At 42.0% G+C, this 23,546-nt stretch overlaps 1 protein-coding gene and 2 long non-coding RNA genes across 6 annotated transcripts in view; 2 read left to right on the forward strand and 1 right to left on the reverse strand.

Moving 5' to 3' along the window:
• Positions 1–135: 135 nt before the first annotated feature.
• Positions 136–17,396, reverse strand: LOC135408487 (uncharacterized). Of its 4 annotated transcripts, none has more exons than XR_010427645.1 (5): positions 17,066–17,394; positions 14,571–14,700; positions 14,019–14,112; positions 2,268–2,435; positions 136–341 (listed from the first exon to the last, which is right to left on the reverse strand). It is a non-coding gene; the product is annotated as an uncharacterized LOC135408487 (long non-coding RNA). The 4 variants fall into 4 exon arrangements; XR_010427650.1 differs by lacking the exon at positions 136–341 and adding an exon at positions 372–2,029 and having other exon boundaries at positions 17,066–17,395; XR_010427648.1 differs by lacking the exon at positions 136–341 and having other exon boundaries at positions 372–2,435; positions 14,036–14,112; positions 17,066–17,396.
• Positions 7,935–8,349, forward strand: LOC135408512 (uncharacterized). The gene is made up of 2 exons (XR_010427656.1): positions 7,935–8,062; positions 8,149–8,349. It is a non-coding gene; the product is annotated as an uncharacterized LOC135408512 (long non-coding RNA).
• GABRR3 (gamma-aminobutyric acid type A receptor subunit rho3) overlaps positions 17,309–23,546 on the forward strand; it is a 33,583-nt gene continuing 27,345 nt past the window's right edge. Inside the window, exons 1-2 of the mRNA XM_064643596.1 lie at positions 17,309–20,290; positions 20,815–20,890. The gene's annotated coding sequence lies outside the window, so the exon portion shown is untranslated. The remainder of the gene's footprint in view (positions 20,291–20,814; positions 20,891–23,546) is intronic.

Below are 23,546 nucleotides of genomic sequence, written 5' to 3' on the forward strand. Positions count from 1 at the left end.
TTTGGCACATCAGAAGCAAAATTTAATTTAAAACATCAGTTTGTTCCCAGATTTGCTCACTGAGCCATGAAACGTGCAGGGTTAGATAAATTCCCATGTAATCCAAGCCTCGTGGATTGCCCCAAGCAAAGGAGCAGCCAGCAGAGACAGGGAGGGCTTCCCATTTTTCCTGGGAAGTTAAGCTTTTGGCAGCCTTACACACATGCAGAGCCAAGGACTCCAGATCCAAACGCAGCTGTGAGCTGGAATTGATGTTGTTGGAGTCACCGAACCTCTCTTAAAACACAGGCAACATATTTTGTTGCAGAAATGTTTCCAAAACTAAAGGTCCTTAGAATTTTCTGTTCACAAAACAATTTGAAACGAAAAAACGAAAAAAAAAGGAGAGAAGAAACATCTTGTTACAACATGGCCCAGACCCATGTTTTATCCTGTTTTGTCAGCCAGCTGTAGGGAGTCCTCAGGACCTGAGCATGGGGGAAACATCTGTATCTAAGGGCAGAAATCAGGAGAAAAACAAACCAGCCATCGACCCAAAATAACCAGCTCCTTAGCTGTATAAAAAAGTCAGCTTAGTTTTAAATAATTGCTGCTCTGGGTCGGGGGGTTTTGGGAACCATATTTATTGTGGTTCCTTTATACCATGTGCAGTGTTAAGCCCATTGTAATAAACGTGTTGTTATATTAAATTCCTTTTCCAAGATTGTTTTCTGAAACACAATATGCCTCGGTATCCAAAATCTATGGAAAACTTGTATGTACCACCTTTTCCCTGCACTGCTCAGCTACACTGTTGCTTTCCACATGCAGCATTTCTTAATTTTTTCCCGTTTAAGGGCATCTTGTGTTAAGTACATTGGATAACAGATTTATTATCATTCAAAGGTAAAGAACTCATATTTGTTTAACAGATCCGAATAGACTTTCTTTGAACTAACCAGATTATATTCAGTGCACTCTACACTTTCAAAAACGTAAATAAATTTTAGGCCGAGCAAACAAATATTTTTTTGCAGGCAAATATTTCAATTCTTACTCATGTTTTCATTTTCTGAGAAAGAGGAGGAAGCAAAAACTTCTTCCGTGCCTTCTTTTCTTTTTTTTTTTCCCCCCTGAAGAAATTTGACATCCCTAATTATGACAGAGCAAAGGGAAATGAAAATCTATTTCAAGAGATGATTCTTCTTGTAAACAGTGCCTGGGCACTTCTGCCTCATCTCATTGCATTTGGGCTGTCAGATGGGCACAATAAATAACACGTCCTCTGACCCCCGTTTTGTTGTTCTTTTTTTTCTGTTGCAAATAATTGTCAGTTCTAGTCTTTGCCTGCATGTCACTGAAAGAGTTCCTAAATGACAAGGACATGGGAGCCTTGGTTTAGCTGGAAATAATTTTAGCCTCTCTCTTCTGACAAAAAATTGCATGGGCTAAATCTGGACACCGGTTTCTTGCAGAAATAACGTTCTGTTTATCTTTTGTTCTGTTTTTATTTTTAATCCATTCAACAGCCCCCGTTATTTACTTTTCAAGTATTTATTTCAAGTATTTATTCAAGAGAGACCATCAGTGTGGGTTTTTTTTTTTAACCAAAGTATCTAACTATTCTGCCAAGAAACATGATAAATGTTAGTAATTTCTAATACATTTTCCTGGCTTTACGAGAACATTAAAAAAAAAATCAGATTCACTTGCTGAAAAATGCAGATTATGAAGAAGTGAATTCAGTCTTCAGGAAAAAAGAAATCTTTTTTTGTTTACAGCACAGTGAACTTCTCTTTACCCATCTTCTAATTGTACTTAGAGCTCAGCAAACCCACCTGAAACCCTGCACTTCAATTGAATTCACTTGTATTTACTGAGTTTCCTGATTTTTAGTCCTAATCCTAAGAGTCATTCTGGGCTCTGGGGTCCAGCACAAGCCCTAATGCAACTGAAAATGCATTTCTTGTCTTAGTTGTTTCCCAGGGACAGACTGTAGCAGTACAATCTTTTTGATTTCAGGTGAAACTGGACCAAAGTATCATCAGCACTGCAAAACGTAAGTGTAATGCACCAAAATCAGTATCATTAGACAGGCTACACAAAAATGATAGATGAGAGGTTAAAATCATGGTGGATGCAGCAGATCCCAAACTCATGTAACAGTTTGTTATCATCATCATCAAACATCAAATGGAGGAAGTTTTCCAGGTGGAAATAGCAAGCCCCAATTCCCCAGCTGGAAACAAGGGTGGTGTGTGATTTTTGGTGTGCTCTTTAGAAACTACCTTTTGTTGGACTCCTCTTCCTTATATTCCATATGCAGTAGATGAGTGAACATGTGAATTGTATCAGCTGCTTCCCCCAGCATCCTCTGGATTTGCCAAGCTGTACTTGAAACTTCTCATCTGTGAACTGGGTTTTTAAGAAATGGCAGAACCAGGAAGGTCCCTCTGCTAATGGAGGAAGGAGAGAGAACACAGGAGAGGACACAAAAGGGAAGAGTTTAAACCAGCCCTTCTTACAAGTAAGTGACTAAAAATTACCCCATAATAGCAGCAGCATAGAGAGGCTTCTCAGTTTTCTACATAATTCCATGTGCTTGACTTTGGGTTCTGCCATTGTGAACAACATGTGGTCTTGTTATGTCAAAAAAAAAAAAAAAGGCAGATCTTTTTTTTTTAGGGGGTAGTGGAGGTGTTGGGAAAAGAAAGTGTAGTTCCTATTTTCCCAGTTTCTGATGGGAGGAATGACTTCAGCTCTGGCATCTCAGTGCTCATAATGACATTGTGAAGCTTCAACTTTCAAACACTGCGCAAATGGAGTTCCAGCTGCCTGGGAGAGACCCTCACCCCGGCTCCCTCATCACACCTGGGCTCTGTTTGGGTGGTACATCCTGAAAAGTCCAGGACAAATACACCAGGTTTTTTTCATTGATCATCATCCCTGTTTGAGGGATGAGTTCAGGGGTTTTATGCAGCAGAATCTGCAGATTAATTAATCTGTATTGAGCGAGTAGTAATCAAATTCTAGGCCTTTTTTATAGACTAATGTTCAATCCTATAACCAAGATTGGGGGGTGGAGCTCTCAAAAATCAGCAGTTGTAAAAGGAATCAGGATTTCCCAATGTCATAGTGCAGTTTGGCTTTCAATGAAAAGTGAAGAATGCATCTGATTTCTTATTATATAACACAGAGAAAAAAAATCCAACCAACCAAACCCACAGAACTTACTGTTTGCATGAGATAAAGTTTTTTGCTTGGTTTTACTGGAGAGATCATCAGCAGTATTTTTCTAGCCAGTGGGAAATTATGCAGCTTGACATTTTTTGCTAAACTGCCAGTTTTTAAAGGCACAGTATCAAAATCCTACTACTAGTCAGAAAAAATTTGGATCAAAACCTGGCATCACTGTTTTTTTTGTCATTTTTGTGAGTATGACTTATTCAGTTCTTCAGGCTACTAGGAGACATGCTATTGTCTTGCATAAAAAGATCACTTGCCCTTATGCTCAGGATATTCCTGAGAAAACAAAATACAGAAAAGACAATCAGGTGTTTGTGTGTTTCTTTTTAAACCATGCATAACACTTTATCAGTTCAACATCCTTTAGCTATCTTCAGCTATCTCTAACTTTTGTACTCTTTACATTGTGACTGCATTTTAGGTTTGTTAGGGTTATGTGACCTGACCTGGGTAGCAGGATTTCACTAAATCACTGTGAAAATATTACTGTATCTGTTTCCTGATTTTTCTTTTCCTCTGGGAAAAAAAAAAAAATAATCTGTAACTTCTATTTGATATACAATGATTTGCATGTACAAGTAATATAAATTTCCAGATACCATTTTCTCACATACATCTATATTTATTGAAACTCTTCTACCTCAGCACTAACAGAGTTGAATTTCAGCCTAACAGATTATATTTATCAGTCCATAGTTTCACTTGTAAAGATGAATAATTATGGCATTGTCTACTAGGATGTATGTAATGCTGAATTTAGGGTTGTTTTTTTCATTTGATGAGCCTGGTTAGTTCTTTCTGCTATAAAATATGGTACTGCATTTGTGTGCATTGTTCCTGGCCTTTTAAATATTGTCTATAGAGAAATGTCACTGTTAAGGGTCTGTACTGCTGGTCTGCACCAAGACATTCATGTGATACCTCTCAGCAGAGATATGTTGGTGTCAGCTGAATTCCATTTTGGCTGTCAGTCTCTTTCTGTTGTACCATCAGCTTGGGGCCATGGTAGTAGGAGAGGCAGTGATAAGTGGCAGGTTGGAGTCCAAATTTAGTCTCTTAATGATTTCTTCTGGAAAAAAAACCACCAACAAAAACCCATACACAAAATCTGTGGAAACAATGGATCATTTGAGATATTGTTTCATGTTCCTTTCTCAGGCGTTTCTTCATCCCCTCACAAGCAGAGTTGATGCATTTTCTTTCACAGGGTTAAATTTCAGTCAGAAAGCATTCCAGACCTTATCTTTGGTATCCTCAATTCCCTTGGTGAACAGCAATGCTTCTTCTCACTTTCTTTTGCTGTCTTTTCACTTGCTGAGTGAAGACCATTTCCAGGTGTGGTCTTCAATCAGACCCTCTGCAACAACCCCAAGTGCTGCAATCTGAGCTCACTACTGTGGCATGAAACATAACCAGTGGAGCAACAAAAAATTACTTGTATGTAACCACTTGTGATATGTTTCCTTTTCTTATTCTAGTTTCCTGTGTCTTGGAAGGAGTGCTTGAAGAGCTCTTATTGTTTTCCTAACTGATCTACCAGTTTAACAGATTTTAAAGCTTGAAGGTGTCAGGATAATCCTCCTGCCCCAGGCCACGGAACTTTTCTTCAGTTTTTCACCATTGGATCTTGTATGCATTTTTATGAGAAGTCATCTCTGTGTTAGAATGCTCTCACTGCAATATTTTAATGTGTTTTTATTCTTCCAACACCTTATGAGAGAGGGAAGCTGGTACTCTGAACTTGGATATAATATCCCAGTGATGATCTCCATGAATTGGCATACTAATGCAATCACCTTCCTACTTCGTGGAGTAAAGGATCAACTCTAGATTTTTATAGACAATTAGCTTTTAGAATTGCTCTTTCATTACTTGGATTGTATAATGCATATTTTCTTGGGACAGCTGTAATAAGGTTTCAGAGGAAAATGGAATGAGACAATGCAATTATCACCCATGATTCCTCTTCTTGTCCCTGTCTTAGTCAACTCTTGAGGGAAGGGAGGGCTTCTTGTTCAGTGTTTCATAAATTATCTCCTGTTGTAATGGTTTTAAGGCTAAATTTCATTATACGAATCAAAGTGGTGGAGATGTCAGCACAAAATAATAATGTCTCAAACAGAGACAGCTAATATGAAATGTAATGTACACTGAGAACTAAGGAAATGCAGACCCTAAAAATAATGATAATGTATGGAATGATGCAGATGAACACCAACTTTACAGCAGAAGAAAAGCAAGATGAAGTACACACATAGGGTTATAGAGATGTACACATAATGCCTTTGCATATTATACATGATGCTCTCAGGAGGCTCTTCAGTGTCTGTAGCATTTGATTCAAGGTATCAGCAACTGTACTCTCAGATATTAAAGTTTTACAAATGCTGCCAACAAGCTGCAAAATGGAAACTGCCTGAGGTCATGGCTGGCCAGGGAGAAAAGGTTCCTGATCGTATCATGACTTTTCAAGTGAGCAAGCTACTGCCAAATCAGCAACACAGGAATAGGATTTTCCAAGCCTTTTTGATGTCTCTGAGCCAGCTGGTCACCTCCTATCTTTGCTTTTAGCAAAATGGGTCCCCAGAGGCAGCGCACGGCTCTTTCGGTGCCACTAATGTTTTCTCCAGGAAAAATATTTTCATTCTTAAAAAATCCCAATGGACTTAATTTATAATTTACAGAGATATTTTAGCATAAAATTTGTATAACTGCTGGTCTCAAAGTGATATCACTTGTGTGGCTTGTTGTAGCTACTAATAAATATTGTTTTCTGGAGACTTACATCCCTCATTTTTCTCCAGATGACTGAAACTAGAAGAGCTCATAAACCACAGAGAAGAGGACCTGAAGAACCTTTAATAATCCGAATTATCTTCTTAAAGAATAATTAATGAAGAAAACACATTTTCTTGTTGGAAGCCTGCAAAGATACTGAAGGGTCTTAAATGAATTGACAGCCAACTATGAGTTGGATGAGCAATACAAGAAAATAAACCCAAGGGAAAAAAACCCACATCCAGTTAAAATTACTTGGATCTGTTAATTACTGACAGGGCAAAAGATCTGTAAGGAAATTTCATATTTAAAAAAAAATGCATTAAGCCAGCTTTTTCGAATTATGTTAGTTCTTCCAAACCAAACACTGGGGAAAGTCAGGTGGTTATTTTGTTTGCTTTGATTCTAAATTTAAGGAACTGATCTCCAGTATCTCTGCCGAGGAGATGTGAAACATGAAGAAATTTCTCAAGAAGATCACGATTATTGCTTTTTGTTTGTTTGTTTATCAGTAATGACAGCTCACAGAATTATCACTTTGATGGTTTCTGGGACACAGATTGAAAAAGAAGTGAGATTGTGTTAGGATGGGGAAAATGGACTGCTGCTGCTAATTGCCAGATAACCTGTTTACAGTCTCATTTGCAATGTGTGCTAATTGCTAACTGCAAACACTTCTCAGTTTCCCCTCCAAAGCACTTGCTGTGCAGCTCTGTTGGTGCACAGCCTTAGGAGAAGGGATATCCATAAGAGAGAGAGCTTGGCACACATCTGACCTTCCTGGTCATCTGCGAGCTTTGGGGAGCCATGCCCAGGGGATGGGGTTTTAGGGTGGCAAAGCCAGTCCCAAATCTGTGTCTTTTTAAGCATCCAAATGGGTAAGGAAGCAAGTAAAACCATCAGCACTAGTACTGCTGAGGACCCTCAGCTTTGGCATCTGATCTTCCCTCTGTGAGAAGGGTGATTGCTCAGTAAAATCTTAACAGATTTTAAACCCAATTCTGTTTTAACTCCACCAAAATCCCACTGCACATTTGGTTTTTAATTTTGCACCAGCCATTGTAATTAGTGTGATTCAATACAATGTACTTCAGTATTTTATGTAATGAAATACTTCTGAGAAAGAAACTTGTCTTGGTCAAACAAGAATTGCAAAAAATTCATCAATTTTAGTGCAAATGGAATGAAACTCTATTTTCATGATCATATTTTAATATAACATCTTACTGATGCATTTTATATAATACAACCCTGAAGTTCAGAAATCTTTTCTGTCTTTGCCTAAACAGGGAAAAATCAATTAAGTTTTGGATGGTTTTGGGGCCTTAAATCTTTATCACTTTTAGCTGGGAGAAACATGGGGCTTGAAGGTGGGAGCTGGGAAAGAGGCAAACAGGGTTGTGTCCTGTTTAGGAGGAGTGTTGAGTAAAGAAAGTCTGGACAGGGGAAAGTCGTGCATAAGGGTTGTGCCACTGTGAGAGGGGAGCTGTGTGGTTAAGAATAAGGCAGAAAGAATGCGAATGTATTTTTAGTTGAAATTAGAGCCACCTTTCTAAGTCTACAGCCAAATGATCCTGGCTCCTCTTACGCAAGGCAACAACTATCCTGGGGACTCATGGTGACAAATGAGCCTGTGAAGCAGCTAAAAAGCTCACTCGTGTATTGTTGAATTTTAGTGTTGTACATGCAGGGGTTTCCTCCCGTTTTTACTTTCTCCAGAAGAAACACAAGTCAAAACTTGCAGAGGGATAAGACAGTAAACCAGCATGTTATTTCTAGGTTTCCCGAGCTGAGGAGCCGTGCGGAACGTTCTGGTTTCTGTGGGCTGGGAATGTCAGCTGGGAGCAGGGGAGCCACTCAAACGTGAGGCACGGGAGCTATTTAGAGCAGCAAGAAGCCGATAGCTCTGATACTGCACAGCAAGGGGCAAGGAATCTGCAGTGTGGCTGTGGATGGAAACTGCTGCGAGTGTGGAGCAGGCAGAACACTGCTAAGCTGATTACAAACAGCATTTTGAACAATTCATTCAGAAGACAGGACATCCAGGGGCCTGAGGGAGGTAGTGAACCAGGCCAAGGCCATCAGCATGGACCTCCACTTGGCCAGGGTGTGTCTGCACATGTTTTTTTTTCCATTACTCAACAGGTGCTTCCCAGTGTTCTCAAAGATGTTTAGAACAGAAACATGCTCTCCAGAAGCTGAGAATAAATGAGATTGCAGCGTGCTCTCTCTGGAAAGGGGATTGACAGTTAGATAGTCATGAACCACAGCATTCCCTGAGCAAAGAAGAGCCCAACCTGCTGCCTACAAAAATCACTAATAAAGTGGGGGACTTTATTTTTTTAACCTCTGTGGGATTAGAGGATTTATTACCCCATAGGGGGTTCGGAGATAGGGCCTTGCTGACCATGGCTCCTTTTCTCACTCTAAATCAAAAGGCCTTTTCAACCTTAATTTGCAGGGGCTGGACCTACTACCTCTGAGAAAATCTGACCCAACTCTGGTCTACATTTGGACAGCACAGACTTTGTTTCTTGCTGTGCTCCACCCAAGTGTCCCTCGTTTTTGTCCAAGCTACAGGTTTGACATTAGTACTGGATTCCTGCTGTCTGCAGAAACAGCAGCTACAGAGCACCATATCCTTGTGGTTCAAAAAGTGACAAGGCAATTAATGGAACAGTTGATTAAGTTTCACAGGCCTGCCAAGCCAAATGATTTCAGACTGCATTCTGCTCATACTGCAGGAAGCTTGGGCTACTCAGTGGGTAATTTGGTGGTCTGCTCACCTTCATATTTTACCAGATCCTCCTTAGGTAAGAGTATCCAGGCTATGATGATAATAATACTTTTTAAAGCCCTTTCAAAATCCTGATTTGGCTGAAGTGCTGAACATTAGTAATAGCCGGTCTTCTACCCCTACTGCTGGCTTGCAGACAGACACCTCCCTTGTGGAACAGTTAATGACTTTAAATGATCTTGGAAAATATGAGAAGCAATCTTCCTCAACTGGCTTTATTAGAAAATTAGGCAGTAAGTCTACAACACTGAGTTATGAAATCTGTTTCCTGACTGAGCTGAGCTGCTTAAACTGTAAGGGAGGAGTGTAAAAGCTGAATTACCACCTGCATTTTAGCTATCACACCTGGATCTAAAAAGTAAGAACTTTTTAATCCAGTTTTGGGAGAGATATGGGTGAGAAGATGCTCAGCAAATGGCTGGAAGTACAAAGCTATCCCAGGCTTTGGGGCATTGGGCTAAAGAGAGATGGATTTGGCTGTCAGCAGCACAGAGCTGCTGGGTGAAGTTAGGGAGTGAGAGGGCTCCAGTGAGAAAATGTAACAAGTAAGAAAGGGGAAACACTGCTGCTGGCTGAAAAACAACCAGAAAGTTGCAAAACTTCAAATCTGTCAAGCGGGAGCAGTCTGTGAAGCAGAGAGGATAAAATGAGAGCAATCACTGAGAGCCAGGGAAGGGATGTTCGCTGAAGTGGCAGAACAATCAGGTACAACAGCACCAGAAATGTCTCCTTTCACTCAGCAGTCACTGTCCAAGAGCACTGCAGGATAACCAGGACCTGAGCTGTCGGGGAAGACAAGGTCCCACAAACAGACAGATTGCCTGTGACCTGTGGAGACAGCTTGAGGAGAGATGATCAATTCTGTTGTCATGGAGTCACCAGCCAATTTATTGAAAGTCAGAAAGGTAGAGCGTAAGGAAGGGCAATCTTTTCCAAGATTAGAAAAGTAAAGCAAAGAAGCAAAGTAAAGCAAAGAAGCTTGTAAGCAAAGAAGATAAAGCGGTGTAAAATCATGGAGAGAACACTAGGACATGGAAAAGCAGAGGGACAGTTTAAGAAGATGCAAAATGGATTACCTTCCCCTGAGGTGTTGTAAAGACAAAGCTCTTAGCACAGTTGATATATCTGTAGAAAACGGAATCTCCTGAAAGCTGAGAGCAACATCTACCAGATCATAAATTGCTAGAAAATATCTGCTTTACTGGATCTCAAGAATAACTAGCAGTATTCTAATGTACAGACACTGGGATGACCAGACTGTCAGAGGGATCTATTCCACTTTCCATCACCCCCGAAATTACTGAAGATACTGTAACCTCCACCTGCTCTTCACAACAGAGAAAAGCAAAAACCTGTGGTTTTCCTTAGAAGGAGTAGAAATTCTTCCTCTTTTTCATGGTGATGCTGCTGGGTAAGACCAGTCTTTGATCAAATAAGAGCTTCCAAGACTCTTTTCAGGAGTTAAGCACATCTTAGAAAAGAAACACTATCACCAATAGAGCTTATGCCAAGAATATGCCCCAAAGTGAACATCTCATTCTGTGAGAGCCTTCAAATTTTTATATTACAGCTGTCCCTTTCATCAGCTTCTCTCTGAGGAGCACTTCTTCCCTTGTCTGCTTGTGGCACAGAATTTCTTTGTTTTAAGGTCTTGTGGGCATCCACACTTGCCAGTAAGTAACCTGGACATTAGAAGTATATTTTAATATATTTAGTTACATAGGGCCTTTACTCTTTAAAAGAAAACACAGAGAAAATGGAAGCATTACCTTTAAACTTGATTTGCCTCACTGCACCTAGGGATAATGGCACTAAGGGGATACAAGATCTTAACTGCAGAGGTTTTAAAAAGCCTTTGATAGTTCAACAGAGAGCAGCAGTAGCAGAAGTGCCAGGCACTCACCGCTCTCCTTTTCCTCGCTAGCTTTTCCTTCACAGAAAGGAACATCATCTTCTCTGGAGTGACTGGTGCTTCTGTAACTGCTGAGGGGTTATGTTACTTCCAGGATACCATCCTTCCCAGTTTAGGGGGGCTGCTCCATGGCCCACATCTGCCTGTGCTGTGAGTCTCGTCCCTTCTCCCTGCCTGCCTGGGATCCGCCTGCTCCTCGCCTGCAGCACAGGCTGCGGCTGCAGGAATGAGGTGGGAGTGGGGAACAGCGATGCCTCCCGCAGCTTTTCAAAGGCTCAGAACGACTTGTCACTCGTGCAAGTAAACATCTGACAGAAGCATATGGCTCGGAATGAGCAATAGCCCCCCACGCTCGCTCACACGGGAGCTGGCAGGGCTGCTGGATGTAACAACGTGCGCAACAAAGGAAGGGGAAATGCGTTCCGTAAAACCAGGGAATTAAAATGTTCTCAGAAGTGATCTGTGCAAAGCAGCTGCCAATTCCAATGGTTTGCCTGCAGTGCTCCTCTCTCTCTCAAATTCTGCCTCTCCTGGACCCCCACACTGACTATGGCAGGTACCAAGCAGACACATACTCACTTTCTCCATCCTGTTGTACCTTGCATGTGAGCTGGTGATCCCTGCTCAACCCTTCTGCTGTGCTGGCTCATCACTTCTGGCTGCCTGGTTCCAGCTGCAGAGTATCCGTGTAATCCTCCTCCTGTGAGTTTTGTCCAAACATCCAAGCTTTTCTGAGCCTGCCTGGGTCAATTATGTTTTTGTGTTTTTGTTTTTTTTTTTTTTTTTTATAAGTAGTAATACTCTTCTGCGGGACCAGGAGAGAGAACTGCTGAGATTCAAGCAAGAGTGGAATGGCAGCTTTATATCAGCATGTCTGGTCAGAGGGTTGTCCCAGAGACTTCTCCAAGGTTCTGAGGAGGAGAAAGTGCTGCTGGAGCAAGTGGTCTTGGGCAGCCCCAGCCCACTGGGAAAGACATGAGGATCCAGGCAACACCCAGCATCAAAATTCTAATTCAAAAATAGACTGTGCTTTTAAACTTACTTGTAATCAGTGTGATTCCTAAAGAGACAACATAAACATCCCTAGGTTTTCACCCAAACTTCCAGCTCTTAAATCCTCTGGAACCAAGAGCTTGCAGGGGACACCTGAGCTGTTCTGGGGTGTTTGCATGACCATGGAGTCTGAAGAATTCCAGGGAACTGTGTCTCAGACTTCTCAATGCTCATTGGCTATGCTGTGCTATTAATTGGCAGCAATCTCATTAAATCAGTGGAGAAATTGTGTCTTGGTTTCAGGCCAGACTAAATTTAGGAAAAATTCTGAATGAAACAGACTCCTTCATTTATGAGGAGAACCATTAGGAGACGTTTAGCTTTTGAGAGATGTTTTTCCCTTATCATCCTTCACAGATGAACAGGTATCTGTGGTAGAACATCACCGCTTTATCTTTTTTCTTTTTTTTAAGCCCTAGAGCCAGGTAGCTTTAAAAAAAGTGTTGGTATTTTGATGGGTATTTATTTAACAGCTCATTTCATGGTGGAAACCCCTTCATATCAGAAACTTTTGAGAACAACCTCTTCCATCAGCCCAGTTCAGTCTCCAGAAAGGCTTTTCCTTTCCATAAAAACTGTATTTTCTGGTTTTGAATAAATGTAAAAGTGCCTTTCTGTAACTCTTTTTTAATCTTGCTGGAGGCATAAAATGAGATACAAGCAGATATTTGATTATTTTTAGTCTAGATGCCAGACCGAGGCAAACTTGTTACGAGTGTGTTGCCTTCAGCTCTGAGCTAAGTTTAACACGTGAAGTGTCCATTTGATGGTGGCTCCTCCTTCCTCCTCCCCTCACTGCTGCTGGGCTCCCCACGGTCCTCCACGCTGGGGAGATGCCTGTGAGCCCTGCCTGGCAGAGTCAGCAGCGTGGCTTAGCTCCACACAGGGTGCTGAGGGAAGATAGATGTGGTCCCCTCCCTGCCCGTCCCCACAGCCTGGCAGCTCTCGGACAGGGATTAGGAAGCAACCGCGCGAGTTGTGCTCCGGCAAAGTATTTTCTTTGACAACAGCAGAGAGGAGGATGTTGCAAGAAGAGGAAAATCAGTTTCCCCTTTGCAGATTATTGTAAAGAACGGCCAACAATTTCTGCCTGGTCTCGCTTCCATGAGACACTAAAGCCGTCCCAGAAGCTGCAGCAGCCACGATGGCAGCTCATTCCCACTGCCCTGCCCGAGCTGCCAGGCTGCTCCTGGAAACCAGCCTTGCCGGCAGACTGCTCGTGAATCCCTGCCTTTCGGGGTCTGCAGCATCAAAGCAGCTCCAGGTCGTGAGCTGGCAGCAGATCCATAGATGGATGGATCACAGGAATCTGCAGGCAATGACACTGAGGAAATAACCTGCTGCAGGCAGATCTATGCTTGGCTCTGCCTGTCAGCTTCAATTCCAGCTCTTTAATTTCCTGTGCCTGCAAGTGATGGTGAAGGGCTGTGCTATCATTTAAAGACTCTGCCTTATACTACGTGTTCTTCTGGGATGGAGTTTGTAATATTTTAGTATCCATCCCCAGGATCTCCAACTGCTGCTGTTCTTTTACTGAAGTATTTTGAAACTTGCCTATATTAAAAAGACTAATTTTTATTAAGATTTTTTTTAAATATATTCAAGGGGCTTTGAGAACATATAGAAAATCACTTGCCTTCTAATCCAATAAAAATCACAAACCATTGTGTTTTATCTCTAAAACTCAGTACTGAAGAAAACAGGAATTGGGTTTGGCCTGACATATTTCATTCTGCTGGGCTATGGAGCTATTCAGATGAGGTGTGTTTGCATTTGTTCTCTTCCCTTTCTCCTTACAGTCTCTTGCTCAAAACATTGGGCTGCCTAAAATGGAGGAAATGGAATCTTACATTTGTTGTGAAATGAAAGCCAGTGGCCAAGGCACTGAATGGCCCTTTTAGAACATTATAAAATCTCCCACCACCACCAGAAAGGGTAAAATGGATTTTTGACAATCCCTTGGTTTTTATCTGGAATTTTTTCATGAATAACAAATACTCTGTCTTCATATTAAAAAAAAAAATGCTTTGACACTGTGTAAAACACACTGGAGATGATTCATGAGCTTTTACTTCAGCATGACTGTTGTTCCATCCTGACCTATACTTCCCATTTAAATTTGAATTCTCTTACCTGCATCATGGTAGAAATCAACTCTTTGTCTTGTGTAAGATCTTAGAAAAAGTACGACATTCCAGTGTAATGAAGATGCATTATTTCCAGCAATGACAAAGCCAATAATAACACCCTTACCTAATCCTTTTATATACTTGGGAAGGTTTGCTGAGAGTTACAGCCTTTGCTTGACTAGCTGTGTTCTGGGCAGGAGAAGAAGTGAGAAACTGTCCTGTAAAAACACATGTCCCCAAGAGAAAATTTAAGGCAAAGAGGATTTTCGAAGTGTAAACAAAAGTGTGAATCATTGCCAGTGGATGTTAAGCTTCATGACTCCTTTTTTACTTCAATTTGCATAGTTGTACTTTCAGGTTGACTCTTGGTGATGAGGTACAAACTTTATAATACCTACATTTTCCTTATAGATAAGGCTGCATATCAGAGCTCTGCTGATCTAGTGTTTAGTAAGGAAAAGTATTTAGCAGTAGTGATATAGCTGACTACCTCACTCCTGCTGTAGTAGTAATATTTGTACTTATATATATTTTTGTACTGGTTTTATACAGGTTATGGAGTTAAGATCCTGCAGGATCAGGGAACTGACACAGGTGGGCCAGAATCTGTAGGGACACCAGGCATGTTCACTTAATGCTACAGGAGAGAAAGTAGTTTTCCAACATCTTACCTTACCAAATGCTGAAAACCCTGCAGGCTGACGATGGTTTAATAACTGACCCTGTCTCTCTGTTGCACTGAATCATGATATGCTGGGCTCTCTACACCATCCTTTTCTGTATTGATGGAAACCTTGATCTGCAGCCTGAAAAGCAAAGAGGTAAAAGAAGCATTGTGAAAAGCAGAAAAGAGAGAAATAATTTTTCAGTGACACAACTGGAATCAGTTTCTTTTTCCCTGACATTTCACAAATTGTGAAATGGAGCCCTGAGCTTCCTGTCTCTTTTTCAGTGCTCTCTCTCAGATGCAGTGGGATGAGACTCACATGATGCAGATGGGGACGCTCTCACATGTATTTGCAGTGTGATTTTTGTTTGTTTTTTTTTTTTTTTTTAAAAACACCTAGGAATAAAATCCCTCCCTGTCGCCATTGGCGGGAGGCACCCACACCCCCAATAATCCCAGCAGTGCATGTACATGTGGTGTGTCTGTGAGCAGCTGACGGGGCTGGAAGCTGTGGGGTGTCGATTGAGGCTGCTGACTGTAACTCTGGGTGTGTTGGAGACTCTGTCTGCCCTGGGCCTGAGTGATATCTCCTGCTGTGGGAGGGTCACGCTCTTCAGGCACGATCCAGCCCTTGTGAGTTACACTGATAACAGCTGCACGTTGTCCTCCCTCTGCTGAGCGAAGTTCCTTTGTTACAGAAAGAAAAAAATTCCACTTCAAAAGTACTGGAGAGGATTCTTAGATGCTGAATCCCCGGGCCTGTGAGACCCAGTGCTTTGCTACAGGTTTTATTCATCTCAGTGTTTATTCAATAAGGGGCATAAAGCCAGTGCCCCTACAAATTAACCTTATTTCTGACTAGGACTCAAGGTCAAGTCTCAGCTCATACTTCTGGAAATGTCTCAGCCAGAGTTAGCACATACATTTCTCCATCCACACAGGATTAATCATACTCTTGCCATCTCAGGGTGTTGGAGTGTCTCCGAATTTCCCAAGCATAATTCTTTTTTATTTTTCTTCATATTCTTTGACTCCACACACTATGGTGACCCCCAAAGCAATATATATCACCTTCCCTTCCATTCCATGTTTCTGAACACCATGGGTCTAGAACAGGCTGTAACATAATACTTGACAAACCTACACTCTCCATAAAACAAAACTTTGTTTACTCTTGTTATTGGAAAGCTTTTAAATGTGATCACTCAAGACTAATGAAGTAGAAGGCAAGCAAAACAGCATTTCATATCTGCTATTTAAAGTCACTTATCTTCAAGTCTTCAAGTCGTCCTGAATTTTCACTCTTGACAACTTTTGAATTTTTGGGGGCAAAATGCCTCTGATGTTGGCCCTCAAATTACTTCCACATCAGCAAATCTGTGATGTTTATTTCCACCATATATATCCTGACACTCCTGCTAATATTGGTGACAGATGAAGGCCGCTGCTGAGTCACCAGGAATGCCTTGTGCTAACGTGATCAAGATTAAAAGTGAAAAAAAGGACGTGGGATGTAAGGAGCCTCTTCCCCTTCTTAAAAAGTGCTACAGAGTGACGCCACCTGCGTCAGGTCACAGATATCAGTGCAGATGGTGTGTCACCTTACGTAACCTGGCAGGGGCCATACGATACTAGGACACTCCGTCTGTGTCAGGTTATACAACGGAGGATGTGCTCGAGCCTGATGGCAACAAACAGGCATCCGGACTGGGGCCTGGGTCGCTTTATGTGCAACGTGAATTACAAGGATTCAGAGAAATTTGGGCCTCTTGCAGTCAACAGATCAAATTATTTTACTTAAGATGTTCAAGGCAAGCAACCACAACTAAATAAGGATCGAAACAAATGTGCAAAGAATGGCAGTAAGAGATGGTGGCAGTGGCACGTTCAGAACAAATAAAGGGAATATTTATCCCTGGGCTGGGTAAGGAGGATGTGGAGCTCCCTGCTTCAGGCTGCAGCCAGGAACACCATTTTTGAGCAGACCTCTCCTGTGTACTATCACAAACTAGAACATTCTTAATGTACATAAGGTAATTAGGCTATTACCATACTTAAATTATTTGTGAGGGAGTGTGCTCATTTCTTACTAATCAATGCCTTCACCTTTTTCTAGTGTTCCCATTTCTGATCAGCCCGACCAGAGCCCATCTGTTCCCCTACCACTTCTGTCATACTTTCTGAAGCTTCTACCTTTATTTCAGTTTTTCATTACTTCTAATGGTCTCTTGCATCATAAAATACACCAAGAACTAGTGAAGGGATTAAAATTAAATTACAGCCACCAGAGCCTACTTTATCCACGCACTAAGGGGTTGGAGGCCAGTCTCTGTACGGAATGTCAGGGAAGCTGCTCTGGACGAGGTGTGCCTGAAGCCCGCTGGAAAATACAAGGCTGCTGGACACGGACTCGTGAGTCCCCTTGGATGGTCTTGGGCATTTGGCCAGCCTCACAAGCACATTTTTTGTTTTCCCTTGTTGCTGCCCCCTTCTCTTTTTCTCACTTTATACTTCCCGCCCGCTGGTCTTTTGCCCCACACGCTCCTCCCCGCGCGGCCCCTCTCCCTCAGGTGCGCTGGGGGGCCGCCCTCCCTCCCCACCAGCGGCGGCCATTTTCTCTCCTTCCCCGCCTCCCCAGCCCTTCTCGCCCTCTCACCGCCTTCCCCCCGGGAGCCGCGGGAGGGGAAGGGCAGGGCAGGGGAGGGCAGGGCAGCTGATTGTGCTCACAGAATCACAGAATGGTTAAAGGTTGGCGGCTCCCGGCAGACCGGGGATAGGCACTTGCGGGCGGGCGGGGCGGCAGCGGCCGGCGCTGCCATCTCGCGGCGCTCGGTGGGAGCGGCCGGGAAGGCGCTGCCTGAGGGCATCGCTGGGAACGGGCAGGGGGAAATACCTGTGGTTCCCCCAGGATGTTTCGAGGATGGGGAAGGAGTTTAGTGAAATAGTCAACCCAGCAACCCTGGGTTGTCTGTGGTTTTTTGGGTTTTTTTTTAGAATTGTTTTGGTTTGGGTTTTTGTTCGTTTGTTTGTTGGGTTTTGGGCTTTTTTCCCCCGCAAAAATAAAAGTGGGAGGAAAGGAGAGTTGGTCTGCCTTGAGTCCCGTGTCGGGCACTCAGGGGCGAGGAGGAGGCAGAGCTGGAAGACCTGTGGCTTTGGATTTCTCTGCGTGCTTGTTTTGTCTTACAGAAACCTATACACAGGTTCTGGGATCCCCCACAGCTTTTCCTGTGCCTGAAGGTAATTTACTGGATCAGGATTTGTGCGCTGAGGGCAGCACAGCAGGGTGATCTTGGAGTGAAGGTGGCTCCATTTTCCTGGTGATCTCAGCTATGCTTTACATATCTTTTTACATATGGAACGTGGCATAGCCCTGATACCTGTGCTGTATCTCCCAGACCAAATATTTGAATGGCGTTATCTTTACGTTAACAGTGAAATAATGAACAGAAGTGATAAAGCTTTCAGAAGAAATTCTTCCCTGTGAGGGTGGTGAGGCACTGGAACAGGTTGCCCAGAGAGACTGTGAATTCCCCATCCCTGGAAGTGTCCAAGGCCAGGCTGGATGGGGCTCTGAGCAACCTGGTCTAGTGGAAGGTGTCCCTACCCATGGCAAGGAGGTTGGAACTTGGTGATCTTTAAGATCTCTTCCAACCCAAACCATTCTGTGATTCTGTGAGCAAATTTCCCACCAACCTCCATTGCTGCTACCCTTCACTTTGTTTTCCTCTCCTTCAAGATTTTGTTGATGTGAATTGTTTAGATGTTTATTGATTTAGGAATACATTCTTTTGTCAGCCACGAGGAAAGCAGAAGTTGTGAAACCTTAGAAGTTCCAAACATGGGCACCCTCTAGGAAGTGTTAAATGTATAAAACTTAAATATATATTTACTTTAGCGTACAATTCACGTAGTTAAAATTGGCTTTCCAGTTTGAAATGAGCACCTGCTCTGTGATGTTAACATATGTTTCTCTGGAAGATATCAATGGGAAAGAAAAGCCTGGAAAACAGCCACAGAGAGTTGTGCCTGATGGCTTCTGAAGCTGTTTTGTGACCAATAGAGATTAGACTTTAATCAATAAATCTGTCTCTGTTTTGACTGCAAGATGAAAAAAGTTTGCAGTGCCAAAGCTGAAAGGCACTTTTTTTTCCCCCTCACTATTCAACATTTTTTTTCTCTTCATGTTCATTGATGACAGAACAGGAGCTTTGTAGAGATGCAATACATTTCATAAATTAGTTCCCATCGGAGATATTGTTGACTCCTGGACAGCAAACTGGGCACACTGTAGGAAGTGCTTAATAAACATCAGTGTGGCAGCAAGAAAAGAGTAAACACAGTTGCTGAATTGTTTTGTTTCAATCTGTGGAGGGAAATGAGCCAAAAGAACTTCAGGTAGCAGTTAGGATCTGGCTGGTAAGCACTGCTGAGAGACCACTCAACTTGCCAGACTGCCAAGAAAATAAGGAAAAAAAAAATAATCTCATGCAGTATATATTGCTTTTTGGATTGAAGCACAGTATGGCAAACTAGCTTACTTTCTGGGGATACACTATGGTCTTACTGTGAATTGCTCGGGCTTATGGGTCATCCCCTTGATCTTCCCTCTCTGGGGAGAGAGGCCAAATTTTTTTTAAAGAAATATATCCTACAAAGATAAAGAAGCAAACAGTAGTAACTCCTCCTGGGAAAAGATGGACATAAATGCAGGATTAGGGTGCTGTATCCCATGCCTGTGGTCAACATGAGGTGGCAGAAAGGCAAAGTTTTCTGCCCCTGAGGTTATGAGAAGTGTAAATCTGTAAAAAATGTGGCTGCTTGTTTTGCCAGAGATCACCCTAAAGATGCAGCTGTTCCTTAACTAGAGGCAGTAAAACTGATTGTTTTACTTTCAGAATTGTTGCTGCAGAACCTAAGTAAAGGGATTAAGGGATAAAATTAATTCAGTGATTGTTCTGTCCGGGGAAGAATGATGAAAGGGAAAGAATCCCCAACTTAAAAGCTCTGGAAGTAGGGAATGCAAAGAATTGGGGAAGAGCATGGCTTTTCTTTGTTATGAATGACACTTTTTCCACCCAAATATCTGATTCTACAAAAATGTGCGGCACTTTAATGAAAAATAACAAACAGTTGTTCTGTAATGAGAAGAAAAGGCAGACCACTGAAGTTACATTTGATTTCTGGAGTTTTGATCTCTTGTCAGCTGTGTATGGTTTTCAGAGTGCTGATTTTAAGATATGTTGGCCACTCAGTTGCTAATGAAGCCAACTGGATGCCAGATACTTTGCATTTCTTGTAGGGGTTTCTGAATTCACATTCTTTCCCAATTTTGCTTTAGAGTTTAGATTACAAGTCTGAGATTTAACTTTACTACTAATGGGAATGATTGAGGGGTTCAAAAAGAGGAATAGCCTCAGATCCATGGCTGGAGAAGCTGTCAGAACAGAGAATTTCTTTGGAAAACATGTTCAAGACTGTGTGTTCAACACACTAAAGCAGTTTAGAGTCGAGCCGGACTTCCCAAGGCATCAGAACCAAGACCAAACTCCTGGGCTCAGTCTGGATCCAGGTGATGTGATGAGCCCACTGCAGGTGGGGACTGTGCATCTGTAATGCTTGGATTTTTGGTTTCCTTCACAGCAGTGTTTGTCTCATATCAGGAATGCTCCCTTTGATGATATGAGAATGCCACAGACAGTGAGGTATTAAGAAAATACAAGAAACAGTAAGTCCAAACCCATGATTTCACAAGGAATTCGTACTTGGACCACAAAAAAAGTATGTCCTGTAAAAGGGAAAAGAAAAACATTCAGGATTTTTTTTTTAAACAGTATAACTAAGCATTTATCAGAAATATATGATGTGCTTACTCAAATATGGAATCATAATACTCAGTGTCTGCTTTCCTCCCACTTCATCCTGTTAGGAAATGTGAACAGATACCTTATTCTGGGAACTTGGTTTGTCATTTGCATTAATATAAGCGGGACAAACTGTCCTTAATTCTGACATTAATTTTGCAAGTCACCACGATATAAATGGTAAGTTACCATTTATATACCAAGTCTGTTACCATAGAAAAGCAAAATGCTGCCTGTTCCTGTGCTGTGGTGTTGCATTCACACTCTCACAGACACAGCTCTGGTTAATCTGCTTTCTGTGATTTGCTGGTTGTTTATCAGAAGTCAGTGCCTCCTGTGAGACTCTTATTAATGAGGTTTTTTTTCCTTGTGTTTCATTCTCTGATTAGGAGAATAAAAATTACATGCCAGTTAAACCCACACTACCCATTCCACTTGGCATCTCTTCTCACTGCAGCTAATTTACAGGTTGGTAAGTGCTGGTGTGCTGTGGTGTTTCAGCTCCGTATGTTTAAAGTGGCCTTTAGGTGTGATCTGATTTCCTGCAAAATTCCAGCCTCTGAAACGTCTCTTCATCCCTGGCATTCTTCTGTTTTCATTTTTATAATAGCAGTTGTCAATTTGCTTTGCCTTGTGATCTGTGGTGGAGAGGGGTCTGTAATTCCAGATTGCAGTTACCAGAAGCAATGTTTAATTTTGCTGACTTAAAAGAAGGCATCTCATTTTTTTGATACCAGGTGGTTTATTCACCTTTGTTTCTTTTCTTTCCCTGCTTGTTTGTAAACTGTTCCAGTGAGCTTATGCACCCTCTGCTGGGTTTTGTCCTGGAAAGACAAGCACTGCAAACTCTTCATGGGCTGCAGAGAAGGGATAATTTTAAAGAAATATTTTGCTGATAGCAAAGAGAAAATGCTCTGTGTTTAAACACAAGAACCAATCAGCGACTCACCCAGCACAAGCAAAGTATATTACCTTGTCTTTATTCTTCTGCAAAGATGGATCTTCTTAGAATTTATTACCGACAAATGCCTAGGAGATTAACCTGTTTTCTTAATGGCAATTTATAGTGATATTATAATCTTCTCAGAGGAAATGAAAACAGCTCTAGCATGAAGAAACCCCGTCGCCGTGGGTGACAGCGAGTTGCCCTCACTGATATTCCCGCTGGTCAGTGGAAGTGTTTGCCATTCCCCTCTGCAGGAATCCGTCCTGAGGACTCCCCGTGTGTGGGCCGGACCGTTTCTGGAAATATGCCACAGTCAAGGACAGAGGGGTAGTGCTTAGATTTTCAGTGTGCTTAGGCAAGGACCCTCAAGGTGTATTTATGGCATCAACCTCCTGAAGGTGTGGAATGTGTCAATGCACCCAAGCCCTTTCTTTTTTTTTAGTAAAGCTGGTTTTAGCAGGGGCAGTCAAAGGAGCATTCAGCATGTTTTGGAAACCCTCCACGGAGCAGTCTTTTCAGCACCACAGTTCTTGCTACAGCCGGGAGTAATAAAACAGCAGGGTGCCGAGAGCTGAATGAAAACAGCAGCTGATTGCCTCTTTCTCTGCTAAAGGCTCCCCTCTTCTGGAGGGAGAGACATCCATATGCAGCTTGGCCAGAGGTGTGCCAGTCATTCTGTGTTTGCATATTTCTGGAGCAGGGGTTCAAAGCACCCGCTTTTCCAGCTGGGAAATACATTCACGAAGCAATTTTTCCTTACTTGTTTTTAATGGACTTCTTTGACTTCCTTGAGGTCAATACACAAAATTTCTGCAGTAGCATGACGTGATCTAACCACAGACCCCTTCAGAGCTCTTGGTGGATAACCTCAGCTACTGTTGGACCTGTGCTTCAGTGGGGAAAGAACAGGATCCAAAGGCTTTTGGTTTTTTCTTGTAGGTAATTTAATCAATGGTCTGATACTTTGATGTATGTAGGCTGGGTGAGACTAGGGAACTTAACCAGACTGGCTCAAGAACTTGTATTATCTCCTCCTGGAATAAATTCTCATTAGAGTTATTGTTTATTTTCCCTTTTCCATTCAAATGATAATGATTAAAAGTTTGTTAAAGGTCTTATTAACTACAGGTTGTGTCTATCTTGTCTAGAAACTCCCTCCTGGGAATACACAAGATCTGCTGGAAGCACTATCTGACTATCCCTAGGTCAGGCTACAAATGATCTTCCCTAAGGTTGCTGAACAGCAAAGGATTAAACCATGAACAGTTGAATGAGATGGATAATAGGGTTGAAGGCCATTGATCTAGGCCACCAAACTCAATCTAACACTGTTAAAGTTTTATGGATGGTTGGGAAGGAACTTCTCCCCCCCCCCCAAGTTTTTTTAAGTTACAGGCAGATAGCTGTTCAATTCCAAATGGAAAAAAAACCAGTGGGAATTAGCTGTCAATTGGTAACCTCCATGTGGAAGTAATTTACATCTGGGAATTATTTCTTGGCTCAGCTGAAGTTAGTTGGAAATCTCAGGAAACTCCTGAGGAGGCAGTTGCCCACATCACAGAATTATTGTCCCAGGGTGCCTGGGTGTTAACAATCTCAGCAGACACAGTGTTGGGCTTAGTTTTATTCCTCTGTTTGTTTTACTTAGGAAGAAATCTACTGCTGGGAGACCCCAATTACTCCTCTATCTGTTAGACAGAGGTTGGGTGTTTTAATTTCCCAGACTTTCAGTCTCAAATCTCTGATTATCTAAATAAAGAAAAATAAACATAAGCTGTCAATTGTGAGAATGACTGAACTTGCTGATGGCTTGAAAAGGATAAATTTGACATCTAAGAAGATGTGTCCCCAGCATTGCCCAGAAGAAATCTTACCATCTTTTGTAGCTGGCATGCACAATTTATTGCTTAAGCAACAATTTGTTAATAAAATGCTTTGCAATTCAGCCTGCTGTTGAACAGTCAGGGCAGGCTAAATGAGGTGTAGATAAAATTGGGGTTGGTGGAAGATACTGGATCTTAGACATGCACATACCTCTATTTAGCGTAGATTAAATAGCTGCAGAGCTCAGTAAAAAAAAAAAAAAAGAAAGAGAGGGAATATTGAAACAAGACTTCATTTTTTAGTTTGGACTTGTTCTGTGATATTGTTCTGTCCAAAAGTAGCTCTGCATGTGCA

Source organism: Pseudopipra pipra, chromosome 2, assembly GCF_036250125.1.
Source record: "Pseudopipra pipra isolate bDixPip1 chromosome 2, bDixPip1.hap1, whole genome shotgun sequence".
Classification (NCBI taxonomy): Eukaryota; Metazoa; Chordata; class Aves; order Passeriformes; family Pipridae; genus Pseudopipra; species Pseudopipra pipra.